At 51.5% G+C, this 17,244-nt stretch overlaps 1 long non-coding RNA gene across 1 annotated transcript; it reads right to left on the reverse strand.

Annotated features, from left to right (window-relative positions):
• Nucleotides 1–3,889: 3,889 nt before the first annotated feature.
• Nucleotides 3,890–6,938, reverse strand: LOC137459272 (uncharacterized). The gene is made up of 4 exons (XR_010992203.1): nucleotides 6,760–6,938; nucleotides 6,479–6,635; nucleotides 4,954–5,115; nucleotides 3,890–4,860 (listed from the first exon to the last, which is right to left on the reverse strand). It is a non-coding gene; the product is annotated as an uncharacterized lncRNA (long non-coding RNA).
• Nucleotides 6,939–17,244: the final 10,306 nt, after the last annotated feature.

Consider the following 17,244-nt stretch of genomic DNA (forward strand, 5'->3'; position numbering starts at 1 on the left):
TCTCCCTCTTATCCAGGTCCACTGTGTCCACCCCCTCGTCCCAGCATCTCAGGGCCCAGCTTAGTATTGGCTCACCCTCTTTCCTGGCGTAGTCCAGACGAGTTTGCCTTAGTTCCTTTCTGGGCAGCGATGTAACAGTTATTTCCTGGTCTGAATCATCTTCATCCACCGCTGGATTCTGTGAGGTGCTGGGGCCTGCTGAGATTCCTTCCTCACCATCCGTGCTTGGCGATGATTTTTGATTTCTTTTCCTGTGTGTGGTGACCGGTGCTAGAGAGACTGCATTGGCAGGAGCATCAGGGGTCAACTGTGGGACTGCTGGTGGTGGGGCAAACCCTTGTGCCTGGGGCTCAGGCTGAGAGCTGGCACAGTCATTACAACCCGACCCCTCCCTCTTTGTGTCTACAGAGTGCTTACAATGCCCACAGCAGACACGCCCCCAGTCATTAAAGAGCACAAAGGAGTGTGTTATCACCCTCCAAACAGCTCTTAATGGGTTAGCTAGTCCTCCACCCAACACGGTCCCAGCAAATGCCACTATAAGGATTACATTTAGGCATATGGAGCATATTGCAACGTAGAGCAATTTTCCATCACAGGCACTTTTATCTACACCATTGGTTTCACAACTTGCTTCAGGAAAGTTTCCTATGTTAGAAAAGTTACCACTGACAGTGAAATTCAATGGATTCAAGAGATACATGCCTAACTTAATTGGTAAAGTTTTTATCCACTTGATCAGCATCTCTATCATTAACCACACCACGTGGTAAGTTATTAATTTGTAGATGTGGGTCCAAAAGATCCAGCCAAAAGCCCATGAAAAGGCTTGGACCATCAGGTTCTTTAAAATTGCCATTTCTACTTCAAGCTCCTTTTTCAGAAAAAAAGTATTGCTTTCCCAATACAAGATCAATTTCCAAGCCCCACGTTGGAGGCGCCAAAAATTGTAGTGGTTTGAGCCTTAACTGAGAGTTAAAAGCTCAAAAGGGGAAAAGGCTGAGAATCTCTTCCCCACTTCCCCCCCACCTCCTCCCTCCAAACAGGGAGAGGAGGGAAAAAAAAAAGGTAAGGAGCAAACCCACTAAGCAACAATCTGGAGTCAGCTTGGAAGTAGAGAGGCAAGTAATTTTTTTTTCCTTATATATATATATATAGCAATAACAGGGAAAAAAGGGTTCACAAGGGCAAGGAACAAAAATGGATGGGAGGGGGATAGAAAAAGAATAATACAAAACCAGTCTGTCTCTGAGGAGGCGCAGAGGCAGCAGGGAGAAGGATCAGGTCCGGCCACGTGGCTGAGGATCAGGAGAGCAGCTGCAGTAGCTCTCATCCAGCAGAGGCAGGAGCCAAAAAGGAGATCCAACAGCTATGAGGTCCTGCTTTTTTATACCCTTGCTGGGCAGGGAGGGGGAAGTGGAACAGACTCAGCTTTCCTAGGGGGGAGACGCCCTTCAGGGAGTGTAAAGTACCCGCAAGCCCTCCACCCTGCTTTCTTCTTTTGTTTTCAGAAAAAGGTGTTAACCCACCACAACCACAAACAGAGACAGACAAAGCTTCCTTTTCTCCAATAGTTCCAGGAAGATTTCTGGCACTCCTAGGCAAACACCGACAGAGTGACGGCTATGAGGTGACATCAGCCTGGCACTGGAGCTGGGCATTCTGAGCAGATGAGGAACCCTGGGCAACACCTGCAGAGAAATCTTGGTTCCTCTGCAGAGAAGCACTGGCCTTAGAGACAAAGCTGTCTTTGATCTGGGCACCAGCTGCAGCCCAGAGTTCCAGGTATCTCTGGGTACAGTTGAGGCAGCAGCCGCCACCCCCACAGAGCCCCGCCAGCCGAACCCGGACACCCCCCGCCGGCCGCCACCTCCCCAAAGCCCCGCGCTGCCCCGCTGGCAGCCACCCCCAAAGCCCCGCGCAGCTCCAGCGGCTGCTATAGAGAAACCCCACAAAGCAGCAGAGACTAGCACTGACCTGGGACACAGAGGAGGAGCTCCGACCTCTACCAGCCACAACCCTGCACTGAGCCGTTTTAAAGCATCCGGCGCCATGTTGTTGAGGGCGGCGCTGCCACGCTGGGGGGGGCGGTGCCTGCGTTGTCACCTCACGCTCAGCTTTCCATGGGTTTTATTCCCCGCCAAGGCAACATGTTGAGTTCTGAGCACCTGAGGAGCCCTGGGGAACACCTCTACAGAAATGTTCCTCCAAGAGCTGTCAGAAAAACGTTCGTTCCCCCAGCAGGCAGCTCTGGCTTCAGAGAAAAAGCCTTCTGTGATCATTCTGTTTAGCTCAGCACCAGCTGCAGCCGTCAGTATTACCAAACTACACAGTAATGGCCTCCTCCCGGTGCCCTCCCGGTCCCAACAGTTTCCTCCCACCAAAGGACTGGGAGAGAACTGGAAGCGACTGGGAAGAAACTGGGAGGGACTGGGAGGGCACGAGGTGGAATCTGGGAGGGAAGGAGGAGGAAACTGTCAGAGACTGAAAGAAAACTGGGAGGAAACTGGTAGAGACTGAGAGGTAGTGGAGGCTCAAGTGGGAGGCACTGGGGAGAACTGTGAGAGAGCTCCGAGGGAACTGGAAGGGACTGGGAACAACTGGGGAAAAAGTCCCAAAGAGGATCCTAAATGGGCCCAAATGGCCCCAAAGTAAACAGAGCCCAAACTGGGGCGATCTGGACCAATGGAGCCAGTGGAAGCACTTCCCACCTAAACTGTACCGACCAAAGGGAGCGCGGCTCTGCTTTCCCACTCCGGGAAATCTGCCACGCTGCAAGATGAGAAGGAGACTGGGAGGGATTGAGAGGAACTGGGAAAGGACTAGGAGAGACTGGGAGGGGACTGTGAGTGACGGGGATGGGACTGGGAGGAGACTGGGAGAGGATTGGGAGGAATGGGAATGGGGATGGGGACAGGACTGAGAAGGGACTGGGAGAGACTTGGAAGGGACTGGAAGGAGATTGGGAAGGACCGGGAGGGACTGTGAGGAATTCCAAAGGGAATGGGAGGGAATGGGAAGGAAACGGGAGGAACTGGGATGGAAATTGGAAGGACTAGGGGTGACTGAGAAGGACTGGGAAAGAACTGGGAGGGACTGAGATACCACTGGGACCCTCAGAAGTCTATGGCACCAGATGGGATCCATCCCAGGGCAGAGAGCTCTGGCAGATGAGCACCTAGCCACTGTCCAACATTTGCCACCAGTCCTGCCCTAAAGGCTCGGGCCTTTGATCTAATCCTCAACAGCCACCAGTGACACCAGAATGGGGAGAAATGCCATTTCCCCAATAGATGGAGTCACCTGCTCAGACAGCAAAAAGCAGTCTCGGGGACAGGAGGCTCTTGGCAACAGCCAGCCTGCTCTTCTGACCCGAGTGCCACAGAAGGGTATAAGAGTAGATCACCTTGAAGGCCACCGCACGGACCGCAGAGGACATTCAGGTGCTCGTGCCTAACAGAAAAGATGTGTGAAAAGCAGGTGTTGCATCACTAACCTAATGTCCCTCTGTGACCAGGGGACCTTCATCCCAATCCCATCATGGGGTGGAAAAGATTTCCTGCTGGTCGCTGTAAGGCAGGACTTGAACGCTTTCCCTAGCAAGTTTCTCTGAAAAGAAAATGGGGAATGAGACTTGAAGGAGTAAGGAGGAGATGAAGAAGATGGACTGTAGCACAGGCCATCTCACCAGCTACAGACATTTTCCCCTGCCCATGTGCTCTGTGGACTAAGAAGAGTTCCCTTCTTTTGGCGTGAAAGCACTGGCTTCAATGAAAGAGCTGGCTCCTCCTGAAGGGCAAGTATGAATGGAGCTCTCAAAGTACCACACTTCAGAGCCTCCTACTTGCTAGCACTAAGACAACTGTTCATGTAGAACGACTGGCCACTCACTTCAACAAACCCCACAGAACTGGCTCCTATCAACTCTCCAGAAGACACTGCTGCACTAGCTTGGCTGCCTGACCGGCTCAGTTCAGGTGGCTTAGGATCTCACAGAGAGTACCACAAGAACTGAGTGCCGCAAGAAGGGGCCGCTTATTCGACCAATTTGATCAGCGGAATCCAACTTTATTGAGCATCAGACACATCTTATATACAGTCTGCTATAATTATGCCCACTTGGCAACATACTATTGGTTGCTCTCTAAAAGGTTACATCATTGTTTTCACAACTCGGTGGAATTCTTCTATCAGGTCTAATTGCTCTCTTCCCCAGATCTCGCCTCCTCCTTATCTTGCTTGCCTCCCATCTCAGAGGCAGCTGGACTTCAGCATACCAAGCAATCAGCACTTTCTCACATCTCTTACTCCGCCACTATATTATCACAGAGAATTCTTCAAGGCCTGAATTGCACAGGCGTTCCTGGGACCCAAGGCCCCTCTTGCTCAAAACAATCCTCAACAACTGAGGGGACTGCAATCTTTGCAGCTTCAACTTTCCTTCTCTGCTACTTCTTTTTTCAGATGGATTTTTTTTCAAAGGGACTGCTGGACAGCAGAACAGGATGGATGGCTGGGCCCCAAGAGCGGTGGGGAACAGAGTTAAACCCAGCTGGTGGCTGGCCCGGCAGAAGTGGTGTTCCCCAGCACACAGAGGTGAGAGAGTGTCCCCAGAGAAGGGCCACAAAGCTGGTGAAGGGTCTGGATAACAAGTCTTATGAGGAGTGGCTGAAGGAACTGGGACTGTTTAATCTGCAGAAGAGGAAGCTGCGGGAATTAAGGTGTGGTCTGGCTTCAGCTCTCAACTAGTTCCACGTTGAACAAGAACAGCTTGTACTCACAGAAGGCACTGGCTGCTTGGGTTCAAGGTTCCTGTAGAGCTCAGGCTATCTCTCTTCTTTAGTGAGGTCATTCTCTCACCTAGGCAGAGAGAAGAAAATGCAGCTATAAAATTAGACCACTGGAATCGTGAGACTCGTTCTGTGTGCGACTCCAGGAGAATCCAAACCTAACCTTGGAGCTGCCCTTAAGAGCTCCTCTTTGGAAAACTCTCGCTGCCGGGCCCCACAAACCCCACACCCTCTGTCAGCAAACCGGATGTACGAGCTGAAGAGTGTCAACAGAAACCGTACGTGGACAGCTCAGGAAAATCCTGCCAGTCCCAGCACACCAGACCTGGAATGATCAAAGAAAGTCTGTTAACAACTGTCTGTGTGTCTGCTCATAGCTTGAGGAGTAACAGAGCAGGAACAATTCTCAAAAGGTTTTCACTGCATTCCTAGGGCACTTGAAGGATTGCCCTGGCTGTAGTTAATACCTAGAAATTCCTATCAAAATCTTTGCAGCACAGCAAGGAAACTAAAACAACCAACAAAGCACAGACTACTTTATATTATCAAGCAGGAACTTGAAATCCTACTGGAATTGTGGGGTTTTTATGACAAATTGTGATGAATATACTGGTGATCTATGTTTAAAATTATAAGACTTAGAGTGCCCTGGGATTAAGGGTCAGGATCTTGTGAGGCCTGTTTTGAGAGCAAAGGGAAAGAAACATATCTTGCAGACTTGCAAGGATACTGTCTGGTTAGTTGGACACATCACGGCTGAGGCGGAGCTTATCTTAAAGATAAACATTCAGACCTAGGAATTTGTTTTCTTCAGATAAGAAGCCTGCAAAATTGTGCACGTGAGAAAATGGATACATTGACCCTTACCACCCGAATGTGGGGAGAAGGGATTTGACCGCCTACTCTAAGACTCATTATCACATGCCTGCCTTCTGTTTAGCATAAGTTTGCTTATGTAGATGATGTAACTATAGAAGATGAAGAAAACTATTGTAAGGCTGCTGTGGAGGTGGAGTTTTGTCCCCTCTCAAGCCCAGCGCGCTGCTTTGCTTGCCTTTTATTGCACTTTATTCCCTTTTTATGATCTTTTAGTGCCAATAAAACTGTTACCAAAAACTTTTACCTGGAGTCATCTATAACGCAAATTATTCCTGTTCTTTTTTCCTTCTTTTGGTGTCGTACCACCTAGTACACATTCACCACCTAACCGAACGTCACAGTTGTGATTCAAAGCCAAGCAAGACAAAGTGTATCGAGGGAAAGAAAAGAGAGAGAAAGCTAAAGAGTTCTCCTCCTCTTCACTTTTCCCCTTGAGAGATCCAACACTACAGGAAGGCAGGCCTGAATTTCATGAGCTCTGGGATTCAGATGAGCTCGGGAAATCATTTGGTTTGCACTTCACGGCTGTACACACACAGCTGTGTTCAGCTGTAGAACAACCTCCTTGCAACATGAAATACAGGCTTCCGAAACTGGAGCGTCTGTCCCACTGAGACTTCCACGACCCTGTGTCCAAACCCTACTGACATGTCAATTCAATTGTTCACAGCTTTTACCACAGGTCACTCTTAGCACCTGAGTTTCTGAGCCTAGATGAGACATCCTGCTGTCTGGCTCTGAGCTCAGGAGAACATGCCAAGCTGCTGGCTACCTGCAGACATCACATTGCTAGGACTGAATTGGCTCACCTTTATCTTTCCAACAGGCAGCGCCTCTCTGAATGCTGGATTCACATGAGTGTGCCTAAGGCAGATGACACAAGCAGGCTCTGTGGCCGGCACAGCCCTGAGGGCACTCGCCAGCTAGCAAACAAGCATCACACAGCAGGATGTGGGGGGAAGACAACTGGAAGGGGGAAAGTGAGAAAACTCAGGGGTAGGAATAATAGTAATACCAATAATAAGAGCAATAATAACAATAGCAGAAGTCCTAAGGAGAATAAGGAATGGAAATTAAGGCTATTGCTCACCATCAGCTGAGTGAGGTCAATCCAGTCCTGGAGAGTAGTCCACCGGCCAACCTGCCCTCCAGTCTTCTGGCTGAGCATGTGACATAGCCTTGCTAAATTAGAAAATCCTTGCTGAATATGCAATGCGCTCAGTGGGAATTAAAACGTCCCTGCATTATCAACGCTGTTTGCAGCACAAACCCAAACCCAAACCCACCCCGAGACACCCCCAGCTCCCACGGGAGCCTGCAGAGACCTCCCAAAGGGTCCGTCGGAGGTGCCCAGCTGCCTCTCCACGACCCTTGATCCTTTCAGATGGCCCCACCAGAACTTTACATATCCCCAGACCCTTTTAGGTGCCCCCAGACCTCCTCCGTCACCCCCAAAAGCCCTGCCGATGGCCCCAGACCACCTTCAGACGCCGGAAGGAACACACCTGGGAGTCCCGGGCCGGCAGCGACACCGGAAACCGCACTGCAAGCTCCCTGAATGCGCCAGGACCCCTTGCCCCGCCAAAGGACGGCGGTTCGCAGGCACCCTGGGGCACAGAACGGCATCATGCGCCGAATCAGGGCTCTCCGCGACCGGTCCGGCTCCAAAGCTGCTCTGCACGGCGCTCGCCCCCCCGGCCAGAAAAGCGGGGCGCAGCCCGCGAGGAGGGCGCGTGCACGGGACCGGACCCGCTGCGGCGCAGGCGCCGTATCCATAGCGACGACCGGGACGCTGCACCTCTGGCGCGAGCAGAGCCGGGCTAGGGCGCAGGCGCCGTATCCATAGCGACCACCGGGACGCTGCCCCCCTGGCGCGAGCAGAGCCGGGCTAGGGCGTAGGCGCTGGATCCATAGCGACGCTCGAGTCAAGCTCTCCGCTCTCCGCTCTTCCCCTAAGAATTTTCGAGCATTCAGCGCAGTTAGGCTGCAGAAATTAGCTCCCCCGGGGCGGCACACGCCGCGGCACGGCAGCACTGGCCTTAGAGACAAAGCTGTCTTTGATCTGGGTACCAGCTGCAGCTCTCAGCAGTGCCTAGCTGCAGAGCAATGGCCTGCACCTTCATCCTGATCCAGGTGGAGAGAGAACTGCCAGGAACACAGCTTCTCTGCTACGGTTGCAGCATCCCCAGGGGCCGAGCGCAGCCTTGCTGTTAGTGAGGAACACAGCCCCTGTGAGAAGCTTCTGGGGTCAGGGGACAAACAAGGGGTTTTCCACACTGGAAACAAGGGAAGTCTCTTTGCCACCCCCTTTGCCACCACCCCTAACCCTAACCCCCTAACCCCAACCCCCTAACCCTACGTCTGCCGGCCCCTGCACCCTCACCCTGGTGCTGTCCACGACGCAAACCCTAAACCCCCTGACCACCACACTATCGTTAACCCCGACCCCAAACGCAATCCTCACCCGGACCCTAAGTTGCCCATCCGCCCCTTTGCCCATCCGCCCCTTCCCCTAATCTCCGCCTGAATAATCTCTCCTCCCTACCTCCATACTCACAAATGCTATTACTGGGCATTTAGAAAGCTTTAGCTAGCACCCCTGTCCTTCTCCTCACTTACCTGCAAAGGCTTCTAGCATGTAAAAACAAATTGCACATACTACAACACACAGTTTAGAAATATGCCATGTTCTTCCCTTAGGCAGGGGACCTTCCTTCATTTGTTTTCAGAAGGATGTTGCTACTTCCTTGCCCTGCTTTTGTTTCTTAGTTTATTAGTACTAGAAACCATATACGCATCCTACACCAAACCACAATGAAGTGCAACAACGACTAATGCTGCAGATTCCGTGACTGGCCGTGCTCCCATTGACACCTTTCGCTTCGTCCGTCTCTGGCCACGCTCCTTGCGAAGACGTGGAACCGCAGATCGGGACTCCCGGTCGCTTCGCAGCTATTTTCTACGTCTCAGTCGTGCCCGCTCTCACTCGCACGCTCAAAGCATCAACACGGTGTCAAACATAGGAGGAACCTCCCCTGCCTCCACACAAGCCTTCCTACAATTCATTACGTCCCTAAGGGACACAGGCTTTAGGACCAACACAGTCAGTTTACAAGGTTCAGTGGCAACATTGTCAGTTCACAGGGTTCAACAGCAACACCATGAGTTTACAGGTTTCAGCAGCAACACAGACCGTTTACAGAGTTCAGCGGCAACACTTTCACTTTACAGAGTACAACGGCAACACAGTCTGTTTACAGAGTTCAGCGGCGACACTGTCAGTTTACAGAGTTCAGCGGCGACACTGTCAGTTTACAGAGTTCAGCGGCGACACTGTCAGTTTACAGAGTTCAGCGGCGACACTGTCAGTTTACAGAGTTCAGCGGCGACACTGTCAGTTTACAGAGTTCAGCGGCGCCACTGTCAGTTTACAGAGTTCAGCGGCGACACTGTCAGTTTACAGAGTTCAGCGGCGACACTGTCAGTTTACAGAGTTCAACCGCCACACAGTCCACTTACAGAGTTCAACAGCAACACTGTCCGCTCACAGAGTTCGGCAGCAACACTTTCAGCTTACAGAGTTCAGCGGCAACACAGTAGACTTACAGAGTTCGGCGGAAGCACAGTCCGCTTACAGAGTTCAGCGGCAACGCTTTCAGTTTACAGAGTTCGGCGGCAACACAGTAGACTTACAGAGTTCGGCGGCAACGCTTTCAGTTTACAGAGTTCGGCGGCAACACGGTTTGTTACCGCTGAGCGTGGGAAGGAGCTTAGCCAGCTTTTGTTCAGATGGCTTTCCATTCTAATAAAAGACAGAAAACCAGACACGCCCAAGTCAGTGAATACTTAAAAACCCTACAACGCATGCAAAGGAAAAAGCGTTCCTTGCATATTAGACAGACATGCTGCAAGCTTACGTATTCCGCAACCCCGTGGAGCTCGTTTCAAAGCCCCTTTTCGGGCAGATGAATACCACACTTCCACACCTCTTAAACAAGAGGGCCTTGGAGTTGGAGGAGAGGGGTCAGGGTTAGCTGGCCTACTAGAGGTCATAATCCCCTCCAAGAACATACAGGCATTTCAAACCTTCTAGGTTGATACAGAAGAACCCCAGAGAGCAGAAGAGGCTTGGACTTACCTGGAGGGGAACCCAAGGACATCCAAAAAGCCGAGCAGAGAGCCGACCTCAACGGAGCCGCCGAGGGGAACTGAGCCCGGCCGAGCCCAGTCTAAAGTAGCCGGGCTTGACGGAGCCGACATCTGTCTAGGGAAAGAAAATGCTCTCTCTTTACTGACCAGTCCTACGCATACAATTACTAGCCACACACCCATTCACAACTTTCGCTTCGTCCGTCTCTGGCCACGCTCCTCGCAAAGACGTGGAACCGCAGATCGGGACTCCCGCTCGCTTCGTAGCTACTTTCTACGTCTCTGCCGTGCCTGCTCTCACCCACACGCTCAAACATCAACAGGGTGTCTAACATAGGAGGAACCTCCCCTGCCTCCACACAAGCCATCCTACAATTCATTACATCCCTAAGGGACACAGAGTTCGGCAGCCCCACAGTTTGTTAGCTTACAGCGTTTGGCAGCCCCACAGTGAGTTTACAGCGTTCGGCAGCAACACAGTTTGTTACCGCTGTGCATGGGAAGGAGCTCAGACAGCTTCTGTTCGGAAGGCTTTCCAGTCTAATAAAAGAAAGAAAAACAGACACGCCCAAATCAGTAAATATTTAATAACCCTACAACACACGCAAAGGAAAAAGCACTCCTTGTGTATGACACGGACACGCTGTAAGCTTACGTATTCCAGAACCCCGTGTAGCTCATTTCAAAGCCTCTTTTCAGACACATGAATACCACACTTCTACACCTCGTTAAACAAGAGAGCTAGAGAGTTGGAGGAGAGGGGTCAGGGTGACCTGGCCTCCTAGGGGTCTTAATCCCCTCCAAGACCATGCAGGCATTTCAAACATTCCAGGTTGATACAGAAGAACCCCAGAGAGCAGCAGAGGCATGGACTTACCTGGAGGGGAACCCAAGGACATCAAAAAAGCTGAGCAAAGAGCCAACCTTGGCAGAGCTTGGCACCACCAAGCCCCACCGAGCCCGGTCTAAAGTAGCCAGGCTTGACGGAGCCACCATCCTTCTAGGGAAAGAAAATTGTCTCTCTTTACTGACCGGTCCTACACATACAATTACTAGCCACACGCCCGTTGACAACTTTCGCTTCGTCCATCTCTGGCCACGCTCCTCGCGAAGACGTGGAACCACAGATCGGGACTCCCGCTCGCTTCGTAGCTATTTTCTACGTCTCAGTCGTGCCCGCTCTCACTCGCACGCTCAAAGCATCAACACGGTGTCAACCATAGCAGGAACCGCCCCTGCCTCCACACAAGCCATCCTACAATTCATTACGTCCCTAAGGGACACAGGGTTTAGGACCAACACTGTCAGTTTACAAGGTTCAGCGGCAACACTGTCAGTTCACAGGGTTCAACAGCAACACCATGAGTTTACAGGTTTCAGCAGCAACACAGACCGTTTACAGAGTTCAGCGGCAACACTTTCACTTTACAGAGTTCAGCGGCAACACTTTCACTTTACAGAGTACAACGGCAACACTTTCACTTTACAGAGTACAACGGCAACACAGTCTGTTTACACAGTTCAGCGGCGACACAGTCTGTTTACAGAGTTCAGCGGCGACACAGTCTGTTTACAGAGTTCAACTGCCACACAGTCCACTTACAGAGTTTGGCGGCAACACAGTCCGCTTACAGAGTTCAACAGCAACGCTGTCCGCTTACAGAGTTCGGCAGCAACACTTTCAGCTTACAGAGTTCGGCAGCAACACTTTCAGCTTACAGAGTTCGGCGGCAGCACAGTCCGCTTACAGAGTTCAGCGGCAACGCTTTCAGTTTACAGAGTTCGGCGGCAACACGGTTTGTTACCGCTGAGCGTGGGAAGGAGCTTAGCCAGCTTCTGTTCAGAAGGCTTTCCATTCTAATAAAAGACAGAAAACCAGACACGCCCAAGTCAGAGAATACTTAAAACCCCTACAACGCACGCAAAGGAAAAAGCGTTCCTTGCATATTAGACAGACACGCTGCAAGCTTACGTATTCCGCAACCCCGTGGAGCTCGTTTCAAAGCCCCTTTTCGGGCAGATGAATACCACACTTCCACACCTCTTAAACAAGAGGGCCGTGGAGCTGGAGGAGAGGGGTCAGGGTTAGCTGGCCTACTAGGGGTCATAATCCCCTCCAAGAACATACAGGCATTTCAAACCTTCTAGGTTGATACAGAAGAACCCCAGAGAGCAGAAGAGGCTTGGACTTACCTGGAGGGGAACCCAAGGACATCCAAAAAGCCGAGCAGAGAGCCAACCTCAACGGAGCCGCCGAGGGGAACTGAGCCCGGCCGAGCCCAGTCTAAAGTAGCTGGGCTTGACGGAGCCGACATCTGTCTAGGGAAAGAAAATGCTCTCTCTTTACTGACCAGTCCTACACATACAATTACTAGCCACACACCCATTCACAACTTTCGCTTCGTCCGTCTCTGGCCACGCTCCTCGCGAAGACGTGGAACTGCAGATCGGGACTCCCGCTCGCTTCGTAGCTACTTTCTACGTCCCTGCCGTGCCTGCTCTCACCCACACGCTCAAACATCAACAGGGTGTCTAACATAGGAGGAACCTCCCCTGCCTCCACACAAGCCATCCTACAATTCATTACATCCCTAAGGGACACAGAGTTCGGCAGCCCCACAGTTTGTTAGCTTACAGCGTTCGGCAGCCCCACAGTGAGTTTACAGCGTTCGGCAGCAACACAGTTTGTTACCGCTGTGCATGGGAAGGAGCTCAGACAGCTTCTGTTCAGAAGGCTTTCCAGTCTAATAAAAGAAAGAAAAACAGACACGCCCAAATCAGTAAATATTTAATAACCCTACAACACACGCAAAGGAAAAAGCACTCCTTGTGTATGACACGGACGCGCTGTAAGCTTACGTATTCCAGAACCCCATGTAGCTCATTTCAAAGCCTCTTTTCAGACACATGAATACCACACTTCTACACCTCGTTAAACAAGAGAGCTAGGGAGTTGGAGGAGAGGGGTCAGGGTGAGCTGGCCTCCTAGGGGTCTTAATCCCCTCCAAGACCATGCAGGCATTTCAAACATTCCAGGTTGATACAGAAGAACCCCAGAGAGCAGCAGAGGCATGGACTTACCTGGAGGGGAACCCAAGGACATCAAAAAAGCTGAGCAAAGAGCCAACCTTGGCAGAGCTTGGCACCACCAAGCCCCACCGAGCCCGGTCTAAAGTAGCCAGGCTTGACGGAGCCACCATCCTTCTAGGGAAAGAAAATTGTCTCTCTTTACTGACCGGTCCTACACATACAATTACTAGCCACACGCCCGTTGACAACTTTCGCTTTGTCCATCTCTGGCCACGCTCCTCGCGAAGACGTGGAACCACAGATCGGGACTCCCGCTCGCTTCGTAGCTATTTTCTACTTCTCAGTCGTGCCCGCTCTCACTCGCACGCTCAAAGCATCAACACGGTGTCAACCATAGCAGGAACCGCCCCTGCCTCCACACAAGCCATCCTACAATTCATTACGTCCCTAAGGGACACAGGGTTTAGGACCAGCACTGTCAGTTTACAAGGTTCAGCGGCAACACTGTCAGTTCACAGGGTTCAACAGCAACACCATGAGTTTACAGGTTTCAGCAGCAACACAGACCGTTTACAGAGTTCAGCGGCAACACTTTCACTTTACAGAGTTCAGCGGCAACACTTTCACTTTACAGAGTACAACGGCAACACTTTCACTTTACAGAGTACAACGGCAACACAGTCTGTTTACACAGTTCAGCGGCGACACAGTCTGTTTACAGAGTTCAGCGGCGACACAGTCTGTTTACAGAGTTCAGCGGCGACACAGTCTGTTTACAGAGTTCAGCGGCGACACAGTCTGTTTACAGAGTTTGGCGGCAACACAGTCCGCTTACAGAGTTCAACAGCAACGCTGTCCGCTTACAGAGTTCGGCAGCAACACTTTCAGCTTACAGAGTTCGGCAGCAACACTTTCAGCTTACAGAGTTCGGCGGCAGCACAGTCCGCTTACAGAGTTCAGCGGCAACGCTTTCAGTTTACAGAGTTCGGCGGCAACACGGTTTGTTACCGCTGAGCGTGGGAAGGAGCTTAGCCAGCTTCTGTTCAGAAGGCTTTCCATTCTAATAAAAGACAGAAAACCAGACACGCCCAAGTCAGTGAATACTTAAAAACCCTACAACGCACGCAAAGGAAAAAGCGTTCCTTGCATATTAGACAGACACGCTGCAAGCTTACGTATTCCGCAACCCCGTGGAGCTCGTTTCAAAGCCCCTTTTCGGGCAGATGAATACCACACTTCCACACCTCTTAAACAAGAGGGCCGTGGAGCTGGAGGAGAGGGGTCAGGGTTAGCTGGCCTACTAGGGGTCATAATCCCCTCCAAGAACATACAGGCATTTCAAACCTTCTAGGTTGATACAGAAGAACCCCAGAGAGCAGAAGAGGCTTGGACTTACCTGGAGGGGAACCCAAGGACATCCAAAAAGCCGAGCAGAGAGCCGACCTCAACGGAGCCGCCGAGGGGAACTGAGCCCGGCCGAGCCCAGTCTAAAGTAGCCGGGCTTGACGGAGCCGACATCTGTCTAGGGAAAGAAAATGCTCTCTCTTTACTGACCAGTCCTACGCATACAATTACTAGCCACACACCCATTCACAACTTTCGCTTCGTCCGTCTCTGGCCACGCTCCTCGCGAAGACGTGGAACTGCAGATCGGGACTCCCGCTCGCTTCGTAGCTACTTTCTACGTCTCTGCCGTGCCTGCTCTCACCCACACGCTCAAACATCAACAGGGTGTCTAACATAGGAGGAACCTCCCCTGCCTCCACACAAGCCATCCTACAATTCATTACGTCCCTAAGGGACACAGGGTTTAGGACCAGCACTGTCAGTTTACAAGGTTCAGCAGCAACACTGTCAGATCACAGGGTTCAACAGCAACACCATGAGTTTACAGGTTTCAGCAGCAACACAGACCGTTTACAGAGTTCAGCGGCGACACTGTCAGTTTACAGAGTTCAACTGCCACACAGTCCACTTACAGAGTTTGGCGGCAACACAGTCCGCTTACAGAGTTCAACAGCAACACTTTCAGCTTACAGAGTTCAGCGGCAACACAGTAGACTTACAGAGTTCGGCGGCAGCACAGTCCGCTTACAGAGTTCAGCGGCAACGCTTTCAGTTTACAGAGTTCGGCGGCAACACGGTTTGTTACCGCTGAGCGTGGGAAGGAGCTTAGCCAGCTTCTGTTCAGATGGCTTTCCATTCTAATAAAAGACAGAAAACCAGACACGCCCAAGTCAGTGAATACTTAAAAACCCTACAACGCACGCAAAGGAAAAAGCGTTCCTTGCATATTAGACAGACACGCTGCAAGCTTACGTATTCCGCAACCCCGTGGAGCTCGTTTCAAAGCCCCTTTTCGGGCAGATGAATACCACACTTCCACACCTCTTAAACAAGAGGGCCGTGGAGTTGGAGGAGAGGGGTCAGGGTTAGCTGGCCTACTAGGGGTCATAATCCCCTCCAAGAACATACAGGCATTTCAAACCTTCTAGGTTGATACAGAAGAACCCCAGAGAGCAGAAGAGGCTTGGACTTACCTGGAGGGGAACCCAAGGACATCCAAAAAGCCGAGCAGAGAGCCGACCTCAACGGAGCCGCCGAGGGGAACTGAGCCCGGCCGAGCCCAGTCTAAAGTAGCCGGGCTTGACGGAGCCGACATCCTTCTAGGGAAAGAAAATGCTCTCTCTTTACTGACCGGTCCTACACATGCAATTACTAGCCACACGCCCGTTGACAACTTTCGTCGTCCGTCTCTGGCCACGCTCCTCGCAAAGACGTGGAACCGCAGATCGGGACTCCCGCTCGCTTCGTAGGTATTTCCTACGTCTCAGTCTTGCACACGCTCCCATTCACAACTTTCACTTCGTCCGTCTCTGGCCACGCTCCTCACGAAGACGTGGAACCGCATATCGGGACTCCCACTCGCTTCGTAGGTACTTCCTACGTCTCTGCCGTGCCCGCTCTCACCCACACGCTCAAACATCAACAGGGTGTCAAACATAGGAGGAACCTCCCCTGCCTCCACACAAGCCATCCTACAATTCATTACGTCCTTAAGGGACACAGAGTTCAGCAGCCGCACAGCTTGATAGCTTACAGAGTTCAGCAGCCGCACAGTTTGATAGCTTACAGAGTTCAGCAGCCGCACAGTTAGTTTACAGAGTTCAGCAGCCACACAGTTTGTTAGTTTACAGAGTTCGGCAGCCGCACAGTTTGATAGTTTACAGAGTTTGGCAGCCGCACAGTTTGATAGTTTACAGAGTTCGGCAGCCGCACAGTTTGTTTGTTTACAGAGTTCGGCAGCAGCACAGTGAGTTTACAGCGTTCGGCAGCAGCACAGTGAGTTTACAGCGTTCGGCAGCAGCACAGTTTGTTACCGCTGTGCATGGGAAGGAGCTCAGACAGCTTCTGTTCGGAAGGCTTTCCAGTCTAATAAAAGAAAGAAAAACAGACACGCCCAAATCAGTAAATATTTAATAACCCTACAACACACGCAAAGGAAAAAGCACTCCTTGTGTATGACACGGACACGCTGTAAGCTTACGTATTCCAGAACCCCGTGTAGCTCATTTCAAAGCCTCTTTTCAGACACATGAATACCACACTTCTACACCTCGTTAAACAAGAGAGCTAGGGAGTTGGAGGAGAGGGGTCAGGGTGAGCTGGCCTCCTAGGGGTCTTAATCCCCTCCAAGACCATGCAGGCATTTCAAACATTCCAGGTTGATACAGAAGAACCCCAGAGAGCAGCAGAGGCTTGGACTTACCTGGAGGGGAACCCAAGGACATCAAAAAAGCTGAGCAAAGAGCCAACCTTGGCAGAGCCTGGCACCACCAAGAGGAGCTGAGCCCCACCAAGCCCGGTCTAAAGCAGCCAGGCTTGATGGAGCCACCATCCTTCTAGGGAAAGAAAAATGTCTCTCTTTACTGACCGGTCCTACACATACAATTATTAGCCACACACCCGTTGACAACTTTCGCTTCGTCCGTCTCTGGCCACGCTCCTCACGAAGACGTGGAACCGCAGATAGGTACTCCTGCTCGCTTCGTAGCTATTTTCTACGTCTCGGTCTTGCACACGCTCCCCGCACGCTCATAACATCAGTGTCAAACATTTAAAGTACTCTGAGGAACTTCCCCTGATTCCACACAAACCATCCTACAATTCATTAAGATCTCAAGGGATCCGTTTCACAGAGCGCACCGTTGTTTCACAGAGCGCACCGTTGTTTCACAGAGCGCACCGTTGTTTCACAGAGCGCACCGTTGTTTCACAGAGCGCACCGTTGTTTCACAGAGCGCACCGTTGTTTCACAGAGCGCACCGTTGTTTCACAGAGCGCACCGTTGTTTCACAGAGCGCACCGTTGTTTCACAGAGCGCACCGTTGTTTCA

This window comes from Melanerpes formicivorus, unplaced genomic scaffold, assembly GCF_026170545.1.
Source record: "Melanerpes formicivorus ecotype bairdi unplaced genomic scaffold, bMelFor1.0.p_v2 SCAF_339, whole genome shotgun sequence".
NCBI lineage: Eukaryota > Metazoa > Chordata > Aves > Piciformes > Picidae > Melanerpes > Melanerpes formicivorus.